Source organism: Periplaneta americana, chromosome 4 (genome assembly GCF_040183065.1).
Source record: "Periplaneta americana isolate PAMFEO1 chromosome 4, P.americana_PAMFEO1_priV1, whole genome shotgun sequence".
In the NCBI taxonomy this organism is placed as follows: Eukaryota; Metazoa; Arthropoda; class Insecta; order Blattodea; family Blattidae; genus Periplaneta; species Periplaneta americana.
Window position 1 is genome coordinate 145217636 of NC_091120.1, and position 10949 is coordinate 145228584.

Genomic DNA, 10949 nt, shown 5'->3' on the forward strand with positions numbered 1-10949 from the left:
CTTCGGTTTCTGAAATACGAGACCAAATGAGAATGTTTAAATGGAAAGTTGGTTTATTTTGTTTGTAACATTGCGTTAACCTAGAACACAACGTTAAATAATATAATTGTCTTGTTTCAGATTTCTAGCAACGGGGGATTCATACAGAAGTTCATCATTCTCTTATCGTATTGCTCATTGTACCACAAAGTATGTGTCTTCTTCATAATATCAAGGCCACAATTATTGATCAAGAAGGTCTTGATAATGCGGCATTAATGGCGTTACAGTGTTCTACTTCACCTAGTGTGAATACAACATTCCAAAGGATCACAGTGAATTTCAAAGCATTCATCCGAGTTTCACAGCTACAGAAGTTCGTAATGTATTTAAAGTGTTTTACAGTTCCAACATGTAACAGACATCATCATGGAAGGCAATGTTAAATGTTTTCATAATTTTTTTCCAAGTGTAAACAAAAATGGTTTAAATGCTTCAAAGGACTGTACACTGTAGCAATATAGTAGCCTAAGCGGAATATTTGAATGAGAAAAATGAAAGTGTTTATAATTTAATTTAATATAATTAGCATAAATACTTGTACTGCCCAATTCTTTAGCTATTTCTTCTCACAGTTCTGCAGTTTTGTTTTTATTACTGTATTCTTTGTCCCTCATGTCACACAAAGAGCGTCGCTTACTAATTTTTCACAATCCATGATTACGTCTCTACTTACAGGCTTCAGCTGGCACGAGCAAACCCGTTGAGACCTAAAGACTCGCTCATAAATGGTAAATAGCGAGCACTAGGTAATGCCAGCTAACGCATTGAAAAATGAGAATTTAAAACACTTCCATTCAAAGTAATGTTAATATAAAGTAGCGCTAACTAGAGCAAGATCGCGCAGTTAGCTGCTAGTTGTTCCGTAACCGCAGCCAAAGTATAGTCCAGGCGTGTTCAAAGCAATAGGTAGCGCCGAATCACTGCTGAATGCAGTCTATGTCTGAGGACTGTAGATGAAGAGGTAGCTAATACAAATCACATAGTGTGGCAGTGGTGGATTGCTTCATTTAGCTGCTACCAATGGCTGTTTATTTAACGAATTATCAACATAAATAATATACATTTATGCAAAATTATTCCATGAAAATATTTCCCTATAGTTACTTTTTAAATACAACACAATCAACATTTGTTTGAAAATGAATATAATGCATATTACTCTCTTCAATGAGCCAGCGTCCAATGCTTCTTATATTTATTTATTTACTTATTTATTTATTTACTTATTTATTTATTCATTTATTTATTTCTCATCAATCTTGTCTGGACATGGCGGATTGATACAATTCAAATCTGTCATTCCCATATCAAATACAAATATAACATATTGTTTCACCAGTATTAGCCTATGAACTACAGGAACATCATTTTATTTTTACTAACATTTCTAATATTAACCTGGTTATAGCTTTGCATTAACGGTTGAGAACCGGAAACACCGTTTGCTACTCCTTCCACGACTAGAGTTCGATGATACTGACGAAAAATACAAACAAATCATTTACTAAGTATAGGAGGGAAGAAAAGTACCTAGTTCATTCATTTACATAAAGTAGGAAATATCGCGATTTTCAATTTGATAATTTTCATTAGGTTTATGTTTAATCAAAATACAGTACTGTATTAACAATGTGTTTTATTCACGAACTGAGCTATCCATTCGGATGTATTCATTATGCAGTGTATATTATAATATGTACAGCAAATTAGCGTATAATATAGAGAATAAAGTTAAATAGAAAAATAATCATAATATGGATATTTAAACGCATTTTTTAAAATAGTGGCCGTTCATTTCAATACAGACTTCGGTTCTTTTATGCATATTATCGTACTATAGATTATTGTACCTAATTCCAATTACCAGTTTCGTCCTTTGTACGAGTAACTCATGTTGAAATAATTCTGTACCTACTCTATAAAAGAGTACCTATGTGCTGTAAATTCAATCTTCACTTCTATCCGATCCGAAAATATAAAATTACTCAGACATGCTATCTACTGTTCGTCCAAGTGCTTTTGTCGCAGGGTCGTAGAAGGGGAGAATCACGTGACATTTAATTACTTAACGAGAACCTTTTATTTATGTTATTTTAAACAGTTGTATAATATTACGTAGACGTCCACTTCCTAACAGGAATTAATGTTTTCAGAAAAGAGCTAGGACAGCCCAGCCACTAGCCTTTACAGAGGGGCGAGCAGAAGCGGGTGGGGGAAACCGGGATGCGACGTAGGCAAAAGGACGACAGTACTTGTGCGAAAATATGATTCAGTATTGAAAGTTTTTCGTCACTGGAAAACCCGAACATATTTCTGGAACGTACTATACTCACTAACTCAGTACTGTTTACTGTGACCGTAAGGCGTCTTTGATTGCACACGCGGTCTTTGTTCTGTGTGAAGGGCGATTGAAAGTTTGCTAGTAGAGGGGGTGGGAGTGAAGTATATTAAAAAATTCAGGTACAACAAAAATTGAAGTAAAAATATAATGATGTCCCTGTACTTCTTGATTTAACAACTCTGCTAATAACAGTTTAGTACTATTCAATACTGCATATCTACTAAACTATACTATACTATACTATACAACACAACACGAATGCAATAGTAGTAGTAATAATAATATAATAATAATAATAATAATAATAATAATAATAATAATAATAATAATAATAATAATATATTATTATTATTATTATTATTATTATTATTATTATTATTTCCTCCCAGCCCTGTATATAATATTTTATATTAGACCCTATATACAGTCTGATCCGTTTGGGTATGGATAATATTAAGTTATTATGATAGTAGGAAAAATGTTTTGCTAGTTATATTATGATTAAAAGATGGGAGTTTTCGACAATCAACAATGCATAATCTGAAAGAACAAATGAAAATCGTAGATGATTAAAATGTCTACTACAAATCAAAAGCGGGCACAATGTGTTCTTTGGTATGCTAAATTTCAGAGTGTTAAAAGAGTTCAAAGGGATTTTCGACATGAGTATGGTGTGCGTAATGCACCTAAATACGATTCCATAATGTTGTGGTATCGAACATTTGTACAAACAGGTTCTTTGTTAAAAAAAAAAAAAACATGCAGGAGGTCGCAGGCGAAATCTAGTACGAGAAGCAGCTATCTCTTGGCCCCCAAACTCCCCAGATCTAACTCCTCCTGACTTCTTCGTGTGGGGTTTCGTTAAAGACATAGTCTATTCACAGAAACCCAGAAATATTAATGATCTGAGAGTAAAAATTACTCAAGCTTTTCAACAAAACACCCCTCTTATGTTGCAATGGACAAGGGCTGAATTGCATTACCGTTATGAGTTGTGCAGGGTGCGCAAAGGGCGTCATGTTGAGCGCTTAGGAATCTCATATGTGAATGTATGTAAGTCCACTGAAAATAACACTGTATTAACTCTAAAATATAACTCTCTCAAAATATTGTTTTTATGTTAAAAAATGTGTTACTGCGAAATTCTGTCTGTTTAAACATGTTGCTAATGTAGTACCATATGTTAAGCATTGTGGAAAGAACAATTTCTTAACTTTTAAAATATATATCTCTCAGAATATTATTCTTTATATTAAACAATGACTTCTTGCAAAATTAAACTGTATGTGTATTCTGTATATAAAATGAAAAATAATATAATTACTGTGTTCTGAATTTGTGAGATATAATATCATACGTCTTATTAAAAAAAAAACAGGTATGATACAAGCAGCGTACAGCAGTCGAATAAAAAAAATCTTTCAATATAAATTAAATTATATATGTATATATTGATTCTTTGGTACGACTGATAGAGAGATAAATTTTGGCTCCCGATGACACTCCAACAGGTTCAAATTGGGAACGAGGGAATTCCCTATCATCAGCTGTCTCTGAATTTCAAGTGAAAGGACACATAGACATGAAATTAGTGAAATGTATGTATATCAACATGACTTCAGGTCAATGTACAGATCTTCTAATTATTTTATCTCTGCCTCTGTGCAATGTCACATTTGCAGTTGGGAAGAAAGGAGACAGTAGAAAATTTGTAATGCTTTTTAATACTCTAACGTCCACGACTAAGATAAGTCACTTGAAATTTAACGGTCAGTGACTAGCAGAGATAGAATGTATGATCTGTAGAACATTGAGTCAACACTAAGTGGGAGTATAGAGATCGAAGCATGTATGTTTGTTTTGCTGAACTTAAAGACAATGCTAGCTCATTTAAAGTTTGTGTGATATATATATATATATATATACAAATTAAACCAAAGCCTTTAACTCTATTAAATATAGAATATAATCTAAATTAAACAGAAGAAATACTGAAATCAGAAGTAAACACTGAAATACTGAAACAATTGTCTTTAGAGACAATTAATATCAGGTACCCTCCACAAAACTGGCTTCATTTATACACCGATGGATCCTTGATCTCCAGAAAACAAGGTGCCGGTGCAGGTGTTACGTGCTGTCTCTTCTCACTTTATAGATCTCTTGGATATGGAACAACAAGTTTTGATGGTGAAATCATTGCAATAAGTGAATGTCCCAGGAATCTTCTATGCCACATCAATAAATTTAGGAATGCAGTTATATTGTCAGACGCCAATGCAGCTATTCTATCAATCGTCTCTAAACACACACCTTCATCTCGAACAGCAGAAATAACTAAATTGCTCTCTCAATTAATATCACTCAATAAAAGAATTGTATTCTAATGGATATCATCCCATTGTGGAATCCTGGGAAACGAGAATGCGGATGCTTTAACAAAGAAGGGCAGCACTGCTACTTACAGACCTGTTACTAAATCTACGTATTACTCTGTGAAGAGATTTATTAAATCTACATACTTAGACTTCAACAAACAAAATTTGATAACACAATATCAAGGGAAAAAATGGAACTTTCTGCATCAAAATCCACAGTTAATTCCCGATTCACCACGAAAATCGTCTGTAGCTGCATTTAGATTGGCAACAGGCCATGATTGTTTGGCTAAACACCTGCATAGAATTGAATACATCAGTCCCCTAACTGCCCATTGTGCAACTCAAACCAAGAAATGGATTCGGAACACCTCAAAATCTGTGTTTCATTGGCTGGTCATGATAATATCTTTGAAAACTATTGGAGGGCAAGAGGTCAAATGACTTTATTGTCAAACGCCTGGCATTAGAAAACAACAACAAATATATATATATATGAGTAGCTTAATATCAAAGGCGGACATCTGACCTTGAGATGAAATTTAGATAATGTGGATTCTTATACATTTTTTCATGCTTTTTTCGGTTATGGTGAAACTATATAGGCCTACACACTCTAACACTACATTTATAAAAATAAATCGTTTTAAAACACTACAAAGAACACTGTGAAACAAAAAAGTGCCTGTAGATCAAAACTATGGATACGACAGATGTCCATCTTTGATATTAAACTACTTACTTACTTACTTACAAATGGCTTTTAAGGAACCCGAAGGTTCACTGCCGCCCTCACATAAGCCTGTCAACGGTCCCTATCCTGTGCAAGATTAATCCAGTCTCTATCATCATATCCCACCTCCCTCAAATCCATTTTAATATTATCCTCCCATCTACGTCTCGGCCTCCCTAAAGGTCTTTTTCCCTCCGGTCTCCCAACTAACACTCTATATGCATTTCTGGATTCGGCCATACGTGCTACATGCCCTGCCCATCTCAAACGTCTGGATTTAATGTTCCTAATTATGTCAGGTGAAGAATACAATGCGTGCAGTTCTGTGTTGTATAACTTTCTCCATTCTCCTGTAATTTCATCCCGCTTAGCCCCAAATATTTTCCTAAGCACCTTATTCTCAAACACCCTTAACCTATGTGCCTCTCTCAGAGTGAGAGTCCAAGTTTCACAACCATACAGAAGAACCGGTAATATAACTGTTTTATAAATTCTAACTTTCAGATTTTTTGACAGCAGACTGGATGATAAGAGCTTCTCAACCGAATAATAACACTGAAAATGGGAAAACAAAACTCTTACGAGAAGTAAAACCATATACCTATATTATATTATATAGAAATATTAAACGAATTTGATACTTAATTTTATAATGTATTATATTATTTTATAATATAATTTATTATATCTGAAATATAAAAAATTATTATTACAACTAGTTCGTCACTGAGAAATAAGGAAAAGCTGTTAACTTGAATTTATTTGAAGCAAAGCGTTACTTAATCCAGTAGTAGTATTACTAGTTGTAATAAGGTAGGCGATGTTTGAATCCTGTGTCTGAACTCTATTCTCAATTATTTTCTTAGCCTATGCTCGATTACACTAACCTCTAGCGCTTGAATGTAGAACTAAATGCTGGCGCACAGAGAAATAAAACAGGCAAATTCGCTCAGTGTCCATTCCTTATAATCCCTACTCGCTGTTATGACAGGCGGATATAAAATAATATAATAACGACAATATTTAAATTCCCTTGTGGTCGGTTGACTATATTTAAAATCAGGCCGAAAGTTCTCAACCCAAGTACTAACAATTTTATTATCTACAGCTTCTACTCATTGACGCTAGTTCCATTTTTTCATTCTCTATGGAATTCGCGTTCATCGCTCAACGCGTAACAACGTCCTTCAACAATGTAAATAACGTATTGGACCGCCATCGTGAGTTTTGATTTCATTTACAGCAAGCAAAGGTAGCGCTTTATGAAGAATACATAAATTGAAGCGCTCAGTTCGATTCCCATGGACAACTAGGATGAACCTCTTCTCACCGAGGTAAGCTTTATAAGTTATATTACGATTTCTGCTTGAAAACTGCAACAATAAGTAGGGAATGAAAACATTTACGTTTTGTAGCGTCAATTCCGATTCTAAGCATAAATGTGTATATTAGGGGCTGATAATTAAATCTCGATGGGACATACATTTAAAAACATTACGGAACGCGCGACGCAATTAAGAAATTACTGAAGTCAATGAAGTTTTATGGTTTCAATACATTACATTGTTTTATGACCATCCTTCCTTATCAATAAATACAAACAAAATAAATCGTATAATGCAGTGCTTCTGAAACTGTGGAATTCTGTGAATCGTAAATTGTATTTAAATAGTATTTTAAACTTGGAGAATATGCCTACTGCTAAATTTACCGTATACAAAGTCATGAAAATACGAATGAAGAAAAACATGGAACATCACCAATTATGATAATTATAATATAATCGTAATATTACAAAATAAATATTAATAATTATCGTATTTAATTATTATTATTATTATTATTATTATTATTATTATTATTATTATTATTATTATTATTATTATTATTATTAAAGATCTAAAAGAAATATAATATTGATCAGTTTCATATCTGGATTTTCTGCGTTTTTATCTTGAAAATAAATTGCCGAAATAGGCTAAATGCAGAAATAGAAACGAGAATACTGCTTTCCGCCTTAAAACTCGGTAATTATACAGAGCCATTCCATTTGTAACGGATGTTACAATTTTATTCATATAAAGTTCAATATTTATTAAAGTTTAATATATAATATCAATTATTGCCATCCTAATTCACTTGAGTATTAGGAGCATTCCGTTGCCACCTACGGGACATTTGTACAGAATATAATATTTAAAGTATCTTTAGGTATAAATGAAAATGAAAATCTTATTTCTCAAGAAAGGTTTATTTGGTTATTATATACATAAAATGAGTTATTTTTTAGGTACTTAATAAATACCTAAATGCGAAACTTTTGATAGATTCGAAGTAATTATAAATGTCACGTACGGGACAAGGAATGTCTACCATTGTTTGCAAGATAATAATTCACTTTCAAAATTTAGCTCATCAAATTCATATTAATTAGTTTACCTCTTTTTAAATACACTACAAGTTCCAAGCTAAAGTAAGGTGTATTTAATTTTTCTCCAAAGCTTCTATCAGACTTGGGGGGGGGGGGAAAGACCTCTCTGTCACGTACAGGACAAGGGTTGTCACGTACAGGACTTATACACTTTAAATGACTGAGTTGTTCATTTTAATCATTAAAATATAATGAAAAACCATTTCTGTAGAATTGAAAACAAAGTTTTATTACAAAGTAACACTTAAGAAATATATTAAGCGAATATTTTATTGGAAAGTAATACTTAAATATCTAAAATATTGAATTTTAAACTTCATTTTCTGAATGAAACTGAAATTAAATTTTAAAGATCTCTGTTGTTGACACAATCGGAAATAGATTGCCTATCTGTTACAAGAGGTAAAACATTAAGTTTTGACCAATCATAATGAGCATTTCTAACATATTCTAATAATTGATTTGGCCATAGCATTCTTTTTGCCCAACATATTACCATCTGAATTACACATTATTACATGCATTTCTGTAATCCCTGAAATTGGCTTCACATTTTGCCGTGGATTTTTTGATAGAATATCCCCTTCAATGTGGTCTGCTTCAACATACCATATTTGGGTTCTTGTGTTAAGAGATGCAGCAACTTGAGCGAAATCCTTTGCTGACTGTATCACAAGTCCATTTTGGCCCATCATCTTACTTCTTACCAGTCGTTTAATGTTTTCACCAACACCATCGACGATCCCTTTACCATGGGATATCCCAAAATACTTCCATGTCAAATTCTTATTATACTTTTCAGAAAGAATTTGGAGAAGTGTCACCATGAACTTGTTCTTAAATTTGGATGATGGCCCATCGCTCCAAATAATCTCACAGAGGTCTGTACTTTTCATCTTAACAATGTCCCTATAAATCAAATCTAAAAATGAAAAGATTGTATTATTGTCCTTTTTCACAGTGTCTGAGCAAATAAGAAATGTTTTACATTCACCAGCATGAAACAGAGCACCTGTAAACAACAAAACACTTGCACGAGACCAAAGAGCACTCTGTACCTCATTCTGATATTCACAACTGAAGGACATTGCGAAATCTATTTGAAGAACACGTTTGGAGTCACTCGCTTTGTCCATTTCAAATTCTTTCTGTTGAATCCTTTTTGTATTGACATGTTTAATAATTTTTGGAAAGTCCGTCAGCAGTCGGTCATCAATTTATTTATTTATTTTATTAGGTTATTTTACGACGCTGTATCAACATCTCAGGTTATTTAGCGTCTGAATGGGATGAAGGTCAGTGAAATGAGTCCGGGGTCCAGCACCGAAAATTACCCAGCATTTGCTCGTATTAGGTTGAGGGAAAACCGCGGAAAAAACCTCAACCAGGTAACTTGCTCCGATCGGGATTCGAACCTGGACCACCTGGTTTCGCGGCCAGATGCGCTGACCATTACTCCACAGGTGTGGTCAGTCATCAATGTCACCAAGGCAGTTTTCTCTAATTTTAATTGTAAGTCTGCCATCCTCATTTTTATCCCATTCTTTCCAATTAACTGGGCATTCTGTCTGACTTGGAAGTAACATTAATTTTCCATTTGAACATTTTTCACCTTGGTTGTGCCAGCATGATAAATTGAGATTGTCATCATATAGCATACACTTCCAAAATTCATTTGTATAGTTATATTTCGAATCTTCAAATTTAAATATGAAATTCTCATGGATCAGACACCTACACTGGTCTGTTGGTGTGCCCTTCAGCAATAGCACATTTGTCAGTCGTAGGCTGCAAAACTTAGAAAAACCAATTTTGAAGCAAGGATATTCCTCTCTGAATATCTGAAATGCTTCTCTCAAAAACATAGTTAAGTAATACTTTTGTAGCTTTTCCTTCCTTCCATCTTTCCAGACTGTTATTACATATTTTATTCCAGGACAAGTGTAAACAATGTCTGGACAAAAGAAAAACTAGTTTACTAATACGTTATCTTCACAATCACCTACTCCATCCAAATTGCCCTCAGTTGTCTTGACACGTTTAGCTAATCCTTCCACCACATGCTTTTGTTTGCTTGGTGATTTAGGAAGTGTTTTATGAATAGCTTTTGCATAGGTTTGCTTACATCTGTGTACTTGAGTTTGGTGTAGTACTGCCACTTTTATTCTGATTTTCCTTTCTCATTTCTTTTTCTTTTAATTTTGCTTTTTGCAGCCTTTTCCTGTCCCTCTCATATTTCCTACATTGTTCTTTTTGCTTTGCTGTTAATTTTGACTTTTTCTTTTTTTGTAATTCAGAAATTCTTTTGCGTTCTTTTTCAAGAAAATCTGCTGCATCTTCTGTCTTCAGTCGAGCTCTCATCTTTGCCATATGGGAAGCACTGGTTGACTTTGCAGGCTCCTCCATGACATTATAAAAATATAGTTTGTTGAACCTATCTTGCCTCTTAAAATCATTCTTATTTTAATATAACACTACAAGTAACATAGTTTAACAGTAAATACAAAATGAATAACTTCAAACAAAATCTTATTTAAATTTTTCAAAAAGACCTACACTTATCTTCTTAAAATATTGCTGTCCTTCACAGATTGTGTGCAATCCCCTCTTATTTCAGTTAATTCTGCAAAGGAATGTTACAAGATGAAATTAGTATCTATAGATTTCAGTACATTAAAAGCATGTGCTTTTAACGATCATATAAAAGTTCACAGTAAGTCTTCTGATTATAGCGAATGTGCACTTTAAAATAAATTGAAAATGGAAGCTTTTGACAATATATATGCATTATTAACATAGTTTCAATAATAATAATAATAATAATAATAATAATAATTATTATTATTATTATTATTATTCTGACAGTAATGAAACTTCGAAATCCTCCCATATCACACATGGGACTGTTATCTGATTTGCGTTATGTTAATTCAGGGCTGGACATCGGGAGCGCATCCAGACTCTAAACGGGGACGCTTAATATTCATCCGTCACGGAATCAATGCTGCGCTGTGTTCGGCGGGG

At 33.4% G+C, this 10949-nt stretch overlaps 1 long non-coding RNA gene across 2 annotated transcripts in view; it reads left to right on the plus strand.

Moving 5' to 3' along the window:
• The window catches only part of LOC138698263 (uncharacterized), a 75730-nt gene extending 74903 nt beyond the window's left edge, over nucleotides 1-827 (plus strand). For both annotated transcript variants that reach the window (XR_011331806.1, XR_011331805.1), the window contains one exon: nucleotides 121-827. This is a non-coding gene — a long non-coding RNA (uncharacterized lncRNA). The remainder of the gene's footprint in view (nucleotides 1-120) is intronic.
• The last annotated feature ends 10122 nt before the right edge of the window (nucleotides 828-10949 follow it).